General features: G+C 43.3%; 1 pseudogene; it reads right to left on the minus strand.

Annotated features, from left to right (window-relative positions):
- Positions 1 to 11,446: 11,446 nt before the first annotated feature.
- Positions 11,447 to 20,134, minus strand: part of LOC135505677 (steroid hormone receptor ERR2-like) — a 40,581-nt pseudogene continuing 31,893 nt past the window's right edge.

The raw sequence follows: 20,134 nt of genomic DNA on the forward strand, positions 1-20,134 counted from the left end.
TTACAGAACTATGTTCAACCCTAAGATGAACAATAGTTCAGCCCTACAGAGGAATATAGTTCAGCCCTAAATGAAGACTTGATGCAAAAAAAGACTACTGTCAGCCCTACAGAAGACTTTTTATTCTCTACAGATTTTAGTTAGGCAGAAGACTATAGTTCAGCCCAGGGACTATGTTCAGACTACAGAAGACTATAGGGCATTCTATAGTTCTTTTTCAGATGACTTTTGTAAGACTATAGTTTTGCCCCAGAAGACTATAGAAGACTATGGTTCTCAGAAGACTAGGGACAGCCCTACAGAAGACTATAGTTCAGCTCTGACAGAGACTATAGTTCAGCCCTACAGAAGACTATAGTTCCCCCTCAGAAGACTATGAGGCACGGTATAGTTGCTGTTTACAGTTTGTTTTTTGAAGTTAGTTCAGTTTACAGAAGACTATAGTTGTGAAGACTACATGCAGTTCAGCCCTTGAAGACTATAGTTCATGACAGAAGGAGTTTACAGAAGACTATAGTTCAGCCCTACAGAAGACTATAGTTCAGAAAACAAACAGTAAGTTCAGCCCTATAGAAGACTATAGTTCAGTTTTACAGATGACTATAGTTCAGCTCCCAGAAGACTATAGTTTAACAGATGATACAGAAGACTAATATTTAACATGATACAGAAGACTATAGAAGACTATAGTTCAGCCCCACAGAAGACTATAGTTCAGCCCTACAGAAGACTATAGTTCAGCCCTACAGAAGACTATAGTTCAGCCCCTACAGAAGACTATAGTTCAGCCCTACAGAAGACTATAGTTCAGCCCTACAGAAGGACTATAGTTCAGCCCTACAGAAGACTATAGTTCAGCCCCACAGAAGACTATAGTTCAGCGCTACAGAAGACTATAGTTCAGCCCTATAGAAGACTATAGTTCAGCCCTACAGAAGACTATAGTTCAGCCCTACAGAAGACTATAGTTCAGCCCTACAGAAGACTATAGTTCAGCCCTACAGAAGACTATAGTTCAGCGCTACAGAAGACTATAGCTCAGCCCCACAGAAGACTATAGTTCAGCCCTACAGAAGACTATAGCTCAGCCCCTACAGAAGACTATAGTTCAGCCCTACAGAAGACTATCAGCTTGGGTTCAGCCCTACAGAAGACTATATCAGCCCTACAGAAGACTATAGTTCAGCCCTACAGAAGACTATAGCTTGGGTTCAGCCCTACAGAAGACTATAGTTCAGCCCTACAGAAGACTATAGCTTGGGTTCAGCCCTACAGACTATAGCTTAGGGTCTCCAAATTTCATCCACATTAATTCCGAATAACGGCCCAGGTCTTTATCCTATTTCACTCTGGAAAAAGGCCTGCAATACATCTCACGTTGATTTGATTTTCAGTTCTTCCATATGACTGGTTTCACATTAATCTCCAGGGATTATAAGGAAAAATCATCTCAAACTGTAACGGTTTTCTTCTGGGGAAAGAGAGGCGGACCAAAACGCAGCGTGGTTACTTGTAAACATCTTTAATAAAGATGAACAATCTACAAAACAAGAACTGTGAACAAACCTAAACAGCCCTATCTGGTGGAACAATCACCCACAAGAGACCTAAAGAATATGGCTGCCTAAATATGGTTCCCAATCAGAGACAACGATAAACACCTGCCTCTGATTGAGAACCACTCTAGGCAACCATAGACTTACCTAGAGTACTACTCTAACCACAATCCCATACCTACCAACAACCCCAGACAAAACAAACCACATAAATCCCCATGTCACACCCTGGCCTCACCAAAATACTAACGAAAACACAGAATACTAAGTCCAGGGCGAGGCACAAACAGTTGCTTGCTTTGTGTTATCAAATGGCTGTTAACAATAGATATTATCAATAGCTGATATCAATAGCTGTTATCAATAGATGTTATCAATAGCTGTTATCAATAGATGTTATCAATAGCTGTTATCAATAGATGTTATCAATAGCTGTTATCAATAGATGTTATCAATAGCTGTTATCAATAGATGTTATCAATAGCTGTTATCAATAGCATGTTATCAATAGATGTTATCAATAGATGTTATCAATAGCCGTTATCAGATGTTATCAATAGATGTTATCAATAGCTGTTATCAATAGATGTTATCAATAGCTGTTATCAATAGATGTTATCAATAGCTGTTATCAATAGATGTTATCAATAGCTGTTATCAATAGCTGTTATCAATAGATGTTATCAATAGATGTTATCAATAGCCGTTATCAGATGTTATCAATAGATGTTATCAATAGCTGTTATCAATAGATGTTATCAATAGCTGTTATCAATAGATGTTATCAATAGCTGTTATCAATAGATGTTATCAATAGATGTTATCAATAGCTGTTATCAATAGATGTTATCAATAGCTTTTATCAATTTATATTTAAAAAAACAGGTTATTATTATTGGGAAATATAAAGAAGATGCTTTTCCACTTGGAACCGGTAGGTAAATAGAACTGTTACTATGGGGATGACTAGCTAGGTAACTAGTTTGTCCTTGTCCATGGTTTTCTCACATGTAAAGGTGGTGGAATTATGAGGGAATTAATTCAAGGTCAGAATATGGTGTATCTGTAGACACGCCTCCAACACACCTCCATTAATATGGTATATCTGTAGACACGCCTCCAACACACCTTCATTAATATGGTGTATCTGTAGACACGCCTCCAACACACCTTCATTAATATGGTGTATCTGTAGACACGCCTCCAACACACCTTCATTAATATGGTGTATATGTAGACACGCCTCCAACACACCTTGATTTAGTCGATCTCCACAAATAACGACTAGCAGGTAAATAGCAGGTGAATAGCGGGTGAATAGCAGGTAAATAGCAGGTGAATAGCGGGTGAATAGCAGGTGAATAGCAGGTTAATAGCAGGTTAATAGCAGATGAATAGCGGGTGAATAGCAGGTGAATAGCAGGTGAATAGCAGATGAATAGCGGGTGAATAGCAGGTGAATAGCTGGTGAATAGCAGATGAATAGCGGGTGAATAGCTGGTGAATAGCAGATGAATAGCAGATGAATAGCGGGTGAATAGCAGGTGAATAGCTGGTGAATAGCGGGTTAATAGCAGGTGAATAGCAGATGAATAGCGGGTGAATAGCGGGTGAATAGCAGGTGAATAGCAGATGAATAGCGGGTGAATAGCAGGTGAATAGCCGGTGAATAGCAGATGAATAGCGGGTGAATAGCTGGTGAATAGCAGATGAATAGCAGATGAATAGCGGGTGAATAGCAGGTGAATAGCTGGTGAATAGCGGGTTAATAGCAGGTGAATAGCAGATGAATAGCGGGTGAATAGCGGGTGAATAGCAGGTGAATAGCAGGTTAATAGCAGATGAATAGCAGGTGAATATCTGGTGAATAGCGGGTGAATAGCGGGTGAATAGCAGGTGAATAGCAGGTTAATAGCAGATGAATAGCAGGTGAATAGCTGGTGAATAGCGGGTGAATAGCGGGTGAATAGCAGGTGAATAGCTGGTGAATAGCAGATGAATAGCAGGTGAATAGCTGGTGAATAGCGGGTGAATAGCAGGTGAATAGCAGGTTAATAGCAGATGAATAGCGGGTGAATAGCTGGTGAATAGCGGGCTGTTCTCATGCTTACGTTCAGGGTCAGAATAGGTGCATAAAAAGTGAATGGGTTTCATTTATGTGCGCTTAACTCGGGTCGGATCCCTTTAGCGTCTGACTGCCAGGCTTGCTCATTGGGGCGTATGGGGGATGTGTTTGTATGTGTGTGTGTGTGTGTGTGTGTGTGTGTGTAGAGGGGGGGGGTGTTAAGTTGCCATTCAGCCCTGCCCCTGTCCCCTTACTCAAAATCATCCAGGATCTCCCGCTCAAAAGTATCTCTGTCAAACAGTAGATTGAGTTCTCATCCATTTATGTCATTTTTCTCCCCTCATTAGACGAGGTCTGTCAGAACATTTCTGGATGTTGTATATTTTCATGCAACAGAGTGGTAAACAAAAAAACAACAACGATGTTGTGAGATGTACTTTAATAAACCATGTGATTTTATTGTCACTGTATTTTAGTGCACAAGTAGAACTGACCCACTCAAACAAAACAAAACACATATTTACACATGAATGCAGTGAGCATGACCACTGCAAAACACATCAAAGTGCCCCATAATCTTTCCCAAATATGTGTGTCAAACATAGAGCTTCCATAAAGTTTACATTATTTACAATTTACAATATTATATTTGGCTTTTTGGGGTGGCAGGTAGCCTAGTGGTTAGAGTGTTGGACTAGTAACCAACAGGTAGACTAGTAATTAGAGCGTTGGACTAGTAACCAGCAGGTAGCCTAGTGGTTATGGTGTTGGACTAGTAACCAGCAGGTAGCCTAGTGGTTAGACCATTGGACTAGTAACCAGCAGGTAGTCTAGTGGTTAGAGTGTTGGACTAGTAACCAGTAGGTAGCCTAGTGGTTATGGTGTTGGACTAGTAACCAGCAGGTAACCTAGTGGTTAGAGTGTTGGACTAGTAACCAGCAGGTAGTCTAGTGGTTAGAGTGTTGGACTAGTAACCAGCAGGTAGCCTAGTCGTTAGAGTGTTGGACTAGTAACCAGCAGGTAACCTAGTGGTTAGAGTGTTGGACTAGTAACCAGCAGGTAGCCTAGTGGTTAGAGTGTTGGACTAGTAACCAGCAGGTAGCCTAGTGGTTAGAGTGTTGGACTAGTAACCAGCAGGTAGCCTAGTGGTTAGAGCGTTGGACTAGTAACCAGCAGGTAGCCTAGTGGTTAGAGTGTTGGACTAGTAACCAGCAGGTAGCCTAATGGTTAGAGCGTTGGACTAGTAACCAGCAGGTAGCCTAGTGGTTAAAGCGTTGGACTAGTAACCAGCAGGTAGCCTAGTGGTTAGTGTTGGACTAGTAACCAGCAGGTAGCCTAGTGGTTTGAACATTGGACTAGTAACCAGCAGGTAGCCTAGTTGTTAGAACATTGGACTAGTAACCAGCAGGTAGTCTAGTGTTTAGAGCATTGGGCCAGTAACCAGCAGGGAACCTAGTGGTTAGAGTGTTGGACTAGTTACCAGCAGGTAGCCTAGTTGTTAGAAAATTGGACTAGTAACCAGCAGGTAGTCTAGTTGTTAGAGTGTTGGACTAGTAACCAGAAGGTAGCCTAGTTGTTAGAGCGTTGGACCAGTAACCAGCAGGTAGTCTAGTGGTTAGAGTGTTGGGCCAGTAACCAGCAGGTAGCCTAGTGGTTAGAGTGTTGGACTAGTAACCAGCAGGTAGCCTAGCGGTTAGAGTGTTGGACTAGTAACCAGCAGGTAGCCTAGCGGTTAGAGTGTTGGGATGGCAGGTAGCCTAGTGGTTAGAGTTTTGGACTAGTAACCAGCAGATAGCCTAGTGGTTAGAGCGTTGGACTAGTAACCAGCAGGTAGACTAGTGGTTAGAGTGTTGGACTAGTAACCAGCAGATAGCCTAGTGGTTAGAGCGTTGGACCAGTAACCAGCAGGTAGTCTAGTGGTTAGAGTGTTGGGCCAGTAACCAGCAGGTAGCCTAGTGGTTAGAGTGTTGGACTAGTAACCAGCAGGTAGCCTAGCGGTTAGAGTGTTGGGATGGCAGGTAGCCTAGTGGTTAGAGTTTTGGACTAGTAACCAGCAGATAGCCTAGTGGTTAGAGCTTTGGACTAGTAACCAGCAGGTAGACTAGTGGTTAGAGTGTTGGACTAGTAACCAGCAGATAGCCTAGTGGTTAGAGCATTGGGCCAGTAACCAGCAGGTTGCCTAGTGGTTAGAGTGTTGGACTAGGAACCAGCAGGTAGACTAGTGGTTAGAGTGTTGGACTAGGAACCAGCAGGTAGACTAGTGGTTAGAACATTGGACTAGTAACCAGCAGTTAGACTAGTGGTTAGAACATTGGACTAGTAACCAGCAGGTAGCCTAGTGGTTAGAGTGTTGGACTAGTAACCAGCAGGTAGCCTAATGGTGGGAGCGTTGGACTAGTAACCAGCAGGTAGCCTAGTGGTTAGAGCGTTGGACTAGTAACCAGTAGGTAGGCTAGTTGTTAGAACATTGGACTAGTAACCAGCAGGTAGTCTAGTGTTTAGAGCATTGGGCCAGTAACCAGCAGGGAACCTAGTGGTTAGGGTGTTGGACTAGTTACCAGCAGGTAGCCTAGTGGTTAGAACATTGGACTAGTAACCAGCAGGTAGTCTAGTTGTTAGAGTGTTGGACTAGTAACCAGAAGGTAGCCTAGTTGTTAGAGCGTTGGACCAGTAACCAGCATGTAGTCTAGTGGTTAGAGTGTTGGGCCAGTAACCAGCAGGTAGCCTAGTGGTTAGAGTGTTGGACTAGTAACCAGCAGGTAGCCTAGCGGTTAGAGTGTTGGGATGGCAGGTAGCCTAGTGGTTAGAGCGTTGGACTAGTAACCAGCAGGTAGACTAGTGGTTAGAGTGTTGGACTAGTAACCAGCAGATAGCCTAGTGGTTAGAGCATTGGGCCAGTAACCAGCAGGTTGCCTAGTGGTTAGAGCGTTGGACTAGGAACCAGCAGGTAGACTAGTGGTTAGAACATTGGACTAGTAACCAGCAGTTAGACTAGTGGTTAGAACATTGGACTAGTAACCAGCAGGTATCCTAGTGGTTAGAACATTGGACTGGTAACCGAAAGGTTGCTGGATCGAATCGCCGAGCTGACGAGGTAAAAATCTGTTGTTCTGCCCCTCTGAACAAGGCAGTTAACCCGCTGTTCCCTCGTAGGCTGTCATTATGAATAAGAATTTGTTCTTAACTGACTTGCCTAGTTAAATAAAAGGTTAAAAAAGTCAGACATGAACATACATAGTTATTACCATAGTCTCTCTCCATAGTCTCATTTTATAGGAGGGAGAAGTTCATCCTGTAGGTTTCACAATTAACCAAAGCTTTCATTCTTACCCTGATACCTCATACATCTTAACAGCTACCATAGTGCTTTTATTCAGGGGGAATCAACCCTCTAGGGTAATCAAATATCTAGGGTGCATACCGTGTCCCAGACCTTCACTAGTCAATACACCACGGACCACAACGAGCCATAAGTCGGAAAGCAAATTGTTGTTTGTGTTTTATGTAAATTCTAGTCATCTCAATGTGCGTGGTGATAAGATACTCTAGTCCTCCGCAAATGGAACGTCGAATAAGAAGCTTCCTTCCTCCCAGGAATGTGGCCCTTGTCACCTCCATGTTTTTAATACCCAGACAGGCAGTGATATTCCTGTATTTCTTTGCCACCTGGTCTCAGGGGGAACAGCCCGGCCCGCTTCCAAACCAGGAGTAATTGATATGTTCTGTCTGCTTTGTCCTGTACCAACATTCATGGTAATGTGCTGTATATTGCAGTATGTTCCTCCATTTTACGACACAAGGAGCCGTCACCAAGTTCCCAAACACAACATGTGATATAAAAAATGGACTGGCTCAACTTTTTACTCTTGTCTCTTTTAGTTATTTATTTTTTTTATAAAAAAAAGAAAGTTTTCCTCAAAATAGGTGGTGACTAATATATTACTTAATTTCCTTTAATACTGAATTCAAAAACAAATAATAACAAATAATTTGTGAAAATGCAACAGCCAAATCCCAAACATCTATATTAGTTTAGGATTGTGAACAGTTACCATGGTTGACAGAACTGAAGTGGGTAGAATATGTTATATACTAACAGTCACTGTGTCTATATTAGTTTAGTAGGATTATGAACAGTTACCATGGTCGGCAGAACTGAAGGGGGTAGAATATGTTATATACTAACAGTCACTGTGTCTATATTAGTTTAGGATTGTGAACAGTTACCATGGTCGACAGAACTGAAGGGGTAGAATATGTTATATACTAACAGTCACTGTGTCTATATTAGTTTAGGATTGTGAACAGTTACCATGGTTGACAGAACTGAAGGGGGTAGAATATGTTATATACTAACAGTCACTGTGTCTATATTAGTTTAGGATTGTGAACAGTTACCATGGTTGACAGAACTGAAGGGGATAGAATATGTTATATACTAACAGTCACTGTGTATGTTTAACTGTATTCTCTTAATTTAAACATGTTAACAAAGTACAACCAAAGATTCACCAGTCAGCTCATTAACAAACACAATAGTATTTGGCCCTATTTGGCCTTGCAGAGCCCAGTGATCACTCTTTTTTATACCTATTACACTGCTAATATGACTGTTATAACTCCTTTTAACTGTTAATAAACCGTTAAAGATGCCCATGCAATCGCGCTAGCCGTCTAGAGCCGTCGAGCCACAAAACCCTCAAGCCTGTTAAACGGTCTCCTCTCTGTCCCAGAGGTAACGGAGTCAATGCTGAGATTTAATTGTCGTTTAATTGTTTAATTTAATCGTTAATTATCTTTTGAGAATTTTCAACTTATGAAGACAATTAAAATTAATTGGATATATACCGTTTTAGCCTCTTAAAATAAATTAAGCATTTTTCTCTTTTATTTTTCTTACATTAATTTGAGCGAATAAGGAGGGAGCGGGGGGTTAGGAACAATAATTATCTTGAATTAATAATTATCTTTGAGGAGAACAGAGAAGGGAATAGTACTGGAACTCACAACTCTTTGGAGAGATACTCTCTTTGTCTTAGTCTTATTAACATAGTTAATCATATTGTAGCGACCTTTACCCAACACCTCACAACCCTTGTCATGAGACTTGAAACCTCTTGCCATAATGGGTAAGGTGTTTGCTTGACAGTTGCTGGACCCAGGTTCAAGTACCGGTCGGTGCTACTCCCAAATGTGACACAACCCTGTGACAGACTGTCACTGTGCCTTCAGATGTTTGAGTAATGTAACTAAAAACAACATGACAAGTATTTTCATGTAAATTAAATGACATTTAATGGAACCACCATATCCTAGATTAACTGAGCTTGCTTGGCCAATTGGACTAATGGTATAGTCCCAAAAGTGTAAACCACACCCATCTGGCATTCCAAGCAAATGCTCAAAATATTTTGAAAGATTTGGATTTTTATTTCAACCCAGGTGTGGTTACGAAGGGCTCAAACTCTTACCCCCTAAAGGTGTTTGGATGTGCTTCTTTGATAAGTAATACAACAAAATAGCTGCCAAATCATACCCAATCCATTCCTGGGGAAAAGGACCCAATATACAGTACATATACAGTACCAGTCAAAGGTTTGGACAAACCTACTCATTCAAGGGTCTTTATTTATTTGTTTAGCTATTTTCTACATTCTAGAATAAAAGTGTAGACATCACAACTATGAAATAACACATATGAAATCAAGTAGCAACCAAACAAAAAGTGTTAAACAAATCAAAATATATTTTAGATTCTTCAAAGTAGCCACCCTTTGCCTTGATGACAGCGTTGCACACTCTTGGCATTCTCTCAACCAACTTCACATGGAATGCTTTTCCAACAGTCTGGAAGGAGTTTGCTGTCCAACTCATCCCAAACCATCTCAATTGGGTTGAGGTCAGGTGATTGTGGAAGCCAGGTCTTCTGATGCAGAACTCCATCACTCTCCTTCTTGGTCAAATAGCTTTTACATAGCCTGGAGGTGTGTTGGGTCATTGTCCTGTCATTGTCCTGTTGAAAAACAAATTACAGTCCCATTAAGCACAAACCAGATGGGATGGTATATCGCTGCAGAATGCTGTGTTAGCCATGCTGGTTAAGTGTGCCTTGAATTCTAAATAAATCACAGACAGTGTCACCAGCAAAGCACCATCACACCTTCTCCTCCATGATTAACGATGGGAACCACACATGCAGAGATCATCCGTTCACCTACTCTGCATCTCACAATGGCACGGCAGTTGGAACCAAAAATCTCAAATTTGGTCTCATCAGACCAAAGGACAGATTTCCACCGGTCTAAATGTCCATTGTTTGTTCTTCTTATTGGTGTCCTTTAGTAGTGGTTTCTTTGCAGCAATTCGACCATGAAGGCCTGATTCACAGTCTCCTCTGTACAGTTGATGTTGAGATGTGTCTGTTACTTGAACTCTGTGAAGCATTTATTTGGGATGTAATTGCTAAGGCTGGTTACTCTAATGAACTTATCCTCTGCAGTAGAGGTAACTCTGGGTCTTCCTTTCCTGTGGTGGTCCTCATGAGAGACAGTTTCATCATAGTGCTTGGTGGTTTTTGCGACTGCACTTGAATAATCTTTCAAAGTACTTGAATTTTTCCGTATTGACTGGCCTTCATGTCTTAAAGTAATGATGAACTGTCATTTCTCTTTGCTTTCTTGAGCTGTTCTTGCCATAATATGGACTAAGTCCAAATAGGGCATTCTTCTGTATACCAGCCCTACCTTGTCACAACACAAATGATTGGCTCAAACGCATTAAGAAGGAAAGAAATTATCCAAATTCACTTTTAACAAGCCACACCTGTTAATTGAAATGCATTCCAGGTGACTACCTCATGAAGCTGGTTGAGAGAATTCCAAGAGTATGCAAAGCTGTCATCAAATAGGCAAAGAGTGGCTACTTTGAAGAATCTCAAATAATTTTTGATTTGTTTAACACTTTTTTTGGTTACTACATGATTCCATATCTGTTATTTCATAGTTGTGATGTCTTCACTGTTATTCTACAATGTAGAAAATAGCAACAACAAATAAGAAAGACCCTTAAATGTGTGTGTCTAAACTGTTGACTGGGATATATACCAGAATATAATGTTATTCAACTGGCATAAAAATAAAAAGAGAGAAAAAAATCATACTTGAGTAGCACTAACCAATCAGATTGCTAAGATACTTGAGTAGCTCTAACCAATCAGATTGATCAGATACTTGAGTAGCACTAACCAATCAGATTGATCAGATACTTGAGTAGCTCTAACCAATCAGATTGATCAGATACTTGAGTAGCTCTAACCAATCAGATTGATCAGATACTTGAGTAGCTCTAACCAATCAGATTGATCAGATACTTGAGTAGCTCTAACCAATCAGATTGATCACATACTTGAGTAGCTCTAACCAATCAGATTGATCAGATCATACCATTCCTATTCCCAAGGTGAAAAGAAACCAAACCTCTCAGTAGTTACAGGTGATCTTGACCGAAGAGTCTCTGATTATAACAGCAGTTCTGTACACAGCATCTTTATATACATGACTATATCCCACAGCATCTTTATATACATGACTATATCCCACAGCATCTTTATATACATGACTATATCCCACAGCATCTTTATATTCACCCTTAAAATCAGTTTGTCTCATTTCCCTCTATTCCTCATTAATTTTGTTCCATAGAAACAACTATAGGCGCTATAATGTCACTGTCGTAGGTTCTCCATGGCATCACCCATCCTATTCAGGGACTGTCCTTCATCCTCATTGGGCGATGCAGCTGTCATTCAAGCCTCCCCGCCCAATTATCAAGCCTTGGCCTCCAGCATCTCCAGGAAGAGTTTGTGCATGGGCACTTTTCCCTGCACCTTGATGCTGTAGAAGTGCTGCACAGCCTTGGCCGCGGTCTGACGGAGCAAGGGAAGGGTCATCAGCAGCTTTCCTGTCCGCCGAGGGTCCTCCGTGTTGTGGGCACCTTCTAAGTCCTGCAAGGCCTCATGGAGAGAGTCCTGGAGCCGCTGCACAGCCTCCACATTCTCTATATGCGTGGAGTCTATAAGGAGAGAGAGAAGGAGGAGTGAAGGGGGAGAAAGAGAGAGGGAGGGGGAGAGAGAGAGGTAGAGAGAGAGACAGAGAGAGGGAGGGGAGAGAGAGACGTGAGGTAGAGAGAGAGAGGGAGGGGGAGAGAGTGAGAGAGAGGTGAGGTAGAGAGAGAGAGGTGAGGTAGAGAGAGGGAGGGGGAGAGAGAGAGGTGAGGTAGAGAGAGAGAGAGAGAGAGAGAGAGAGAGAGAGAGAGAAAGGGAGGTAGAGAGAGGGAAGGGTAGAGAGAGAGAGAGAGAGAGAGAGGGAGAGAGAGAGAGAAGGGGAGGTGAGGTTGAGGGAGAGAGAGGGAGGGGGAGAGAGAGAGAGGTGAGATAGAGAGAGAGGTAGGGGGAGAGAGGGAGAGAGAGAGGGAGAGAGAGAGAGAGAGAGGGAGAGAGGAGAGAGAGAGAGAGGGAGAGAGAGAGGGAGAGAGGAGAGAGAGAGAGAGAGGGAGAGAGAGAGGGAGAGGGTGAGGTAGAGAGAGAGGGAGGGTGAGAGAGAGAGAGAGAGAGAGAGAGAGAGAGAGAGAGAGAGAAGAGGACATGAGGTAAAGGGAGAGAGAGGGAGGGGGAGAGAGAGAGAAAATAAATAACCTTTGGATGTCTTTAACTTAATGCAAACAAAAAGTAGCCTCTCTCTCTCTCTCTCTCTCTCTCTCTCTCTCTCTCTCTCTCTCTCTATCTCACTCTCTCTCTCTCTCTCCACTTTAAATTCTGTGGCTCCTTTTTAGCAAGTATATATGTTTTTTTAACTCTCTCTCTTTAGTTTATAGTTAATCACTGGACTTAAATAAATGTGTGTACTGGGACTCCAGGGAGACTGTATAAATCTACATATTCTGTGGATAAGAGGGAGTAAAAAAATATTTATTTGTATCCCGGACCATATACTCTCATCTACTAATGAATTCAGATGACTGCATTAGCTGTATGTGTGCGTGTGTGTGTGCGTGTGTGTGTGTGCGTGTGTGCGTGTGTGCGTGTGTGCGTGTGTGTGCGCGTGTGTGTGCGCGTGTGTGCGCGCGTGTGTGCGCGCGCGTGTGTGCGTGCGTGTGTGCGTGCGTGCGTGTGTGTGTGTGTGCGTGTGTGTGTGCGTGTGTGTGTGTGTGTGCGTGTGTGTGTGTGTATGTGAGTGTGTGTGTGCGTGCGTGTGTGTGTGTGTATGTGAGTGTGTGTGTGTGCGTTAGCAGGGCATCATTCTACTCTTGCGGCAGATGGCCTTAATGTCCATCAGAAAGAGAAAGCAGTCCCCTTTAAAACAACAGTCCTAAAATAAAAAAACACACAGCAAACCTTCACTTCATAGAACGTCTACTTGACTGATTTTTTAAATCAATTGCAGATAGTGGTTTTCCTGATTTGGATAAGGCTCTCAGAAGTGCACTTCATTTGCACAGCAGCATGTCCTGGATGGAGGGAGTTGACACTTCACATGCCTTAGAAATTGTCTGGTTGTGTCATCTGGGAAATCTGTGAACACTGGACAACATCTTGGTTTGAACTTGTTTCTTTAACGAGACACTGACTGACTCAACCAAGGGGTCTGCCTGTTTATAAATGACTGGCTGACTCAACCAAGGGGACTGCCTGTTTATAAATGACTGGCTGACTCAACCAAGGGACTGCCTGTTTATAAATGACTGGCTGACTCAACCAAGGGGACTGCCTGTTTATAAATGACTGACTGACTCAACCAAGGGGACTGCCTGTTTATAAATGACTGACTGACTCAACCAAGGGACTGCCTGTTTATAAATGACTGGCTGACTCAACCAAGGGGTCTGCCTGTTTATAAATGACTGGCTGACTCAACAAAGGGGACTGCCTGTTTATAAATGACTGGCTGACTCAACCAAGGGACTTCCTGTTTATAAATGACTGGCTGACTCAACCAAGGGACTTCCTGTTTATAAATGACTGGCTGACTCAACCAAGGGTCTGCCTGTTTATAAATGACTGGCTGACTCAACCAAGGGACTTCCTGTTTATAAATGACTGGCTGACTCAACCAAGGGACTGCCTGTTTATAAATGACTGGCTGACTCAACCAAGGGGTCTGCCTGTTTATAAATGACTGGCTGACTCAACCAAGGGACTTCCTGTTTATAAATGACTGGCTGACTCAACCAAGGGGTCTGCCTGTTTATAAATGACTGGCTGACTCAACCAAGGGGACTTCCTGTTTATAAATGACTGACTGACTCAACCAAGGGGACTGCCTGTTTATACAGTGCCTTGCGAAAGTATTCGGCCCCCTTGAACTTTGCGACCTTTTGCCACATTTCAGGCTTCAAACATAAAGATATAAAACTGTATTTTTTTGTGAAGAATCAACAACAAGTGGGACACAATCATGAAGTGGAACGACATTTATTGGATATTTCAAACTTTTTTAACAAATCAAAAACTGAAAAATTGGGCGTGCAAAATTATTCAGCCCCCTTAAGTTAATACTTTGTAGCTCCACCTTTTGCTGCGATTACAGCTGTAAGTCGCTTGGGGTATGTCTCTATCAGTTTTGCACATCGAGAGACTGACATTTTTTCCCATTCCTCCTTGCAAAACAGCTCGAGCTCAGTGAGGTTGGATGGAGAGCATTTGTGAACAGCAGTTTTCAGTTCTTTCCACAGATTCTCGATTGGATTCAAATCTGGACTTTGACTTGGCCATTCTAACACCTGGATATGTTTATTTTTGAACCATTCCATTGTAGATTTTGCTTTATGTTTTGGATCATTGTCTTGTTGGAAGACAAATCTCCGTCCCAGTCTCAGGTCTTTTGTAGACTCCATCATGTTTTCTTCCAGAATGGTCCTGTATTTGCCTCCATCCATCTTCCCATCAATTTTAACCATCTTCCCTGTCCCTGCCGAAGAAAAGCAGGCCCAAACCAGGATGCTGCCACCACCATGTTTGACAGCGGGGATGTTGTGTTCATTGTGATGAGCTGTGTTGCTTTTACGCCAAACATAACGTTTTGCATTGTTGCCAAAAAGTTCAATTTTGGTTTCATCTGACCAGAGCACCTTCTTCCACATGTTTGGTGTGTCTCCCAGGTGGCTTGTGGCAAACTTTAAACAACACTTTTTATGGATATCTTTAAGAAATGGCTTTCTTCTTGCCACTTCCATAAAGGCCAGATTTGTGCAATATACGACTGATTGTTGTCCTATGGACAGAGTCTCCCACCTCAGCTGTAGATCTCTGCAGTTCATCCAGAGTGATCATGGGCCTCTTGGCTGCATCTCTGATCAGTCTTCTCCTTGTATGAGCTGAAAGTTTAGAGGGACGGCCAGGTCTTGGTAGATTTGCAGTGGTCTGATACTCTTTCCATTTCAATATTTTTGCGTGCACAGTGCTCCTTGGGATGTTTAAAGCTTGGGAAATCTTTTTGTATCCAAATCCGGCTTTAAACTTCTTCACAACAGTATCTCGGACCTGCCTGGTGTGTTCCTTGTTCTTCATGATGCTCTCTGCGCTTTTAACGGACCTCTGAGACTATCACAGTGCAGGTGCATTTATACGGAGACTTGATTACACACAGGTGGATTGTATTTATCATCATTCGTCATTTAGGTCAACATTGGATCATTCAGAGATCCTCACTGAACTTCTGGAGAGAGTTTGCTGCACTGAAAGTAAAGGGGCTGAATAATTTTGCACGCCCAATTTTTCAGTTTTTGATTTGTTAAAAGTTTGAAATATCCAATAAATGTCATTCCACTTCATGATTGTGTCCCACTTGTTGTTGATTCTTCACAAAAAAATACAGTTTTATAAATATATGTTTGAAGCCTGAAATGTGGCAAAAGGTCGCAAAGTTCAAGGGGGCCGAATACTTTCGCAAGGCACTGTAAATGACCGGCTGACTCAACCAAGGGACTTCCTGTTTATAAATGACTGGCTGACTCAACCAAGGGACTGCCTGTTTATAAATGACTGGCTGACTCAACCAAGGGGTCTGCCTGTTTATAAATGACTGGCTGACTCAACCAAGGGACTGCCTGTTTATAAATGACTGGCTGACTCAACCAAGGGGTCTGCCTGTTTATAAATGACTGGCTGACTCAACCAAGGGACTGCCTGTTTATAAATGACTGGCTGACTCAACCAAGGGGACTGCCTGTTTGTAAATGACTGGCTGACTCAACCAAGGGGACTGCCTGTTTATAAATGACTGGCTGACTCAACCAAGGGTCTGCCTGTTTATAAATGACTGGCTGACTCAACCAAGGGACTTCCTGTTTATAAATGACTGGTTGACTCAACCAAGGGACTTCCTGTTTATAAATGACTGGCTGACTCAACCAAGGGACTGCCTGTTTATAAATGACTGACTGACTCAAACAAGGGGACTGCCTGTTTATAAATGACTGGCTGACTCAACCAAGGGGACTTCCTGTTTATAAATGACTGGCTGACTCAACCAAGGGATCTGCCTGTTTATAAATGACTGGCTGACTCAACCAAGGGACTTCCTGTTTATAAATGACTGGCTGACTCAACCAAGGGACTTCCTGTTTATAAATGACTGGCTGACTCAACCAAGGGACTTCCTGTTTATAAATGACTGGCTGACTCAACCAAGGGACTTCCTGTTTATAAATGACTGGCTGACTCAACCAAGGGGACTGCCTGTTTATAAATGACTGGCTGACTCAACCAAGGGACTTCCTGTTTATAAATGACTGGCTGACTCAACCAAGGGGACTGCCTGTTTATAAATGACTGGCTGACTCAACCAAGGGTCTGCCTGTTTATAAATGACTGGCTGACTCAACCAAGGGACTGCCTGTTTATAAATGACTGGCTGACTCAACCAAGGGGTCTGCCTGTTTATAAATGACTGGCTGACTCAACCAAGGGACTGCCTGTTTATAAATGACTGGCTGACTCAACCAAGGGACTGCCTGTTTATAAATGACTGGCTGAATCAACCAAGGGACTTCCTGTTTATAAATGACTGGCTGACTCAACCAAGGGGTCTGCCTGTTTATAAATGACTGGCTGACTCAACCAAGGGACTTCCTGTTTATAAATGACTGGCTGACTCAACCAAGGGACTTCCTGTTTATAAATGACTGGCTGACTCAACCAAGGGACTTCCTGTTTATAAATGACTGGCTGACTCAACCAAGGGACTGCCTGTTTATAAATGACTGGCTGACTCAACCAAGGGACTTCCTGTTTATAAATGACTGGCTGACTCAACCAAGGGGACTCCCTGTTTATAAATGACTGGCTGACTCAACCAAGGGACTTCCTGTTTATAAATGACTGGCTGACTCAACCAAGGGACTGCCTGTTTATAAATGACTGGCTGACTCAACCAAGGAACTTCCTGTTTATAAATGTCAAATCCCTACATTTTATTACCAAAATTCCAGAGAATCAGGAACAGAGTACTTTAAAAATAGAGCAGTAGAAGACAGAACATGTAAATGAGGCAAAAAAACCCGTAAAGTAGAGAGCTAATTACATTCTTAACTGACTGATTGTCTGTTACCAGGCAGCCAGCTCTCTTCTGTTGTAAATTACCTTTCTATCAGGGGACATTAACTAGGCTGCGTGGACCGCACATGTGTTCCGCTCCGCTCTGTGTGTGAGTGTGTGTGTGTGTGTGTGTGTGTGTGTATTAGTGAGAGAGAGAGAGAGGCAGAATGCATAACTAACTTTTTTATTTTTTTTATTTCACCTTTATTTAAGGCAAGTTGAGAACAAGTTCTCATTTACAATTGCGACCTGGCAACTTTCATGAAACAATTTCCATATAATTTGTCAGCAGGCTGGCGTCAATCCCGTCGATACTGCGCTAATTACCAAATCAATGGCCATACATTTCCAGAGCTGTCACACAGACACACACACACAGATCAGATCTCTGTGAGACAATATGACACCTTGGCTGGCCTCTCTCTCTATCTACTACTCTATACCTCTCATTCTGTTATTCCTCTCTGATCCTCCCTCCCTCCCTCCCTCCCTCCCTCCCTCCCTCCCTCCCTCCCTCCCTCCCTCCCTCCCTCCCTCCCTCCCTCCCTCCCTCCCTCCCTCCCTCCCTCCCTCCCTCCCTCCCTCCCATTCATCTCTTGAGGAGTTTGTCATCTGAAGACTAAATAGAAAGCTCCCTCATTTCTCAGTATGTCAGGCAGGAAGCAGTAGAAAAAGGCCCTCAATCAGTAACTGATTAGCAGGGGGACAGGACCCTCCAGACAGTCACTGATTAGTAGGGGGACAGGACCCTCCAGACAGTCACTGATTAGTAGGGGGACAGGACCCTCCAGACAGTCACTGATTAGTAGGGGACAGGACCCTCCAGACAGTCACTGATTAGCAGGGGGACAGGACCCTCCAAACAGTCACTGATTAGTAGGGGGCAGTACCCTCCAAACAGTCAATGATTAGTAGGGGGACAGGACCCTCCAGACAGTCACTGATTAGTAGGGGGACAGGATCCTCCAGACAGTCATTGATTAGTAGGGGGACAGGACGCTCCAAACAGTCACTGATTAGTAGGGGGACCCTCCAAACAGACATTGATTAGTAGGGGAACAGGACGCTCCAAACAGTCATTGATTAGTAGGGGGGCAGAACCCTCCAAACAGTCACTGGTTAGTAGGAGGACAGGACCCTCCAAACAGTCATTGGTTATTAAGGGGAACCTCCAAACAGTTATTGATTAGTAGGAGGACCCTCCAAACAGTCATTGATTGGTAGGGAGACCACATGGAAACAAATGAGCCCCAATGCTCATTCCACTTAACTTAACACATTTTATTGACAGCCCCTGTTTTCCAAGTTAAATGCAGTTATATACTGTGGAGAGGTGGCAGGCTAATATACAGTACTGTGGAGAGCTGGCAGGCTAATATACAGTACTGTGGAGAGGTGGCAGGCTAATATACAGTACAGTGGAGAGCTGGCAGGCTAATATACAGTGGAGAGCTGGCAGGCTAATATACAGTACTGTGGAGAGCTGGCAGGCTAATATACAGTACTGTGGAGAGGTGGCAGGCTAATATACAGTACTGTGGAGAGGTGGCAGGCTAATATACAGTACTGTGGAGAGGTGGCAGGCTAATATACAGTACAGTGGAGAGCTGGCAGGCTAATATACAGTGGAGAGCTGGCAGGCTAATATACAGTGCTGTGGAGAGCTGGCAGGCTAATATACTGTGGAGAGTTGGCAGGCTAATATACAGTGGAGAGCTGGCAGGCTAATATACAGTACTGTGGAGAGCTGGCAGGCTAATATACTGTGGAGAGCTGGCAGGCTAATATACAGTGGAGAGCTGGCAAGCTAATATACAGTACTGTGGAGAGCTGGCAGGCTAATATACAGTACTGTTGAGAGCTGGCAGGCTAATATACTGTGGAGAGGAGGCAGGCTAATATACAGTACTGTAGAGAGGTGGCAGGCTAATATACAGTGGAGAGCTGGCAGACTAATATACAGTACTGTGGAGAGCTGGCAGGCTAATATACAGTGGAGAGCTGGCAGACTAATATACAGTACTGTGGAGAGCTGGCAGGCTAATATACAGTACTGTGGAGAGCTGGCAGGCTAATATACAGTACTGTGGAGAGCTGGCAGGCTAATATACAGTACTGTGGAGAGGTGGCAGGCTAATATACTGTGGAGAGCTGGCAGGCTAATATACAGTACTGTGGAGAGGTGGCAGGCTAATATACAGTACTGTGGAGAGCTGGCAGGCTAATATACAGTACTGTGGAGAGCTGGCAGGCTAATATACAGTACTGTGAAGAGCTGGCAGGCTAATATACAGTACTGTGGAGAGCTGGCAGGCTAATATACAGTACTGTGGAGAGCTGGCAGGCTAATATACATTACTGTGGAGAGCTGGCAGGCTAATATACTGTGGAGAGCTGGCAGGCTAATATACAGTGCTGTGGAGAGCTGGCAGGCTAATATACAGTACTGTGGAGAGGTGGCAGGCTAATATACAGTACTGTGGAGAGCTGGCAGGCTAATATACAGTACTGTGGAGAGCTGACAGGCTAATATACTGTGGAGAGCTGGCAGGCTAATATACAGTACTGTGGAGAGCTGGCAGGCTAATATACAGTACTGTTGAGAGCTGGCAGGCTAATATACTGTGGAGAGCTGGCAGGCTAATATACAGTGGAGAGCTGGCAGGCTAATATACAGGTACTGTGGAGAGCTGGCAGGCTAATATACAGTACTGTAGAGAGGTGGCAGGCTAATATACAGTGGAGAGCTGGCAGACTAATATACATTACTGTGGAGAGCTGGCAGGCTAATATACAGTACTGTGGAGAGCTGGCAGGCTAATATACAGTACTGTGGAGAGGTGGCAGGCTAATATACAGTACTGTGGAGAGCTGGCAGGCTAATATACTGTGGAGAGCTGGCAGGCTAATATACAGTGGAGA

Source organism: Oncorhynchus masou, chromosome 19 (genome assembly GCF_036934945.1).
Source record: "Oncorhynchus masou masou isolate Uvic2021 chromosome 19, UVic_Omas_1.1, whole genome shotgun sequence".
Taxonomy (NCBI): domain Eukaryota; kingdom Metazoa; phylum Chordata; class Actinopteri; order Salmoniformes; family Salmonidae; genus Oncorhynchus; species Oncorhynchus masou.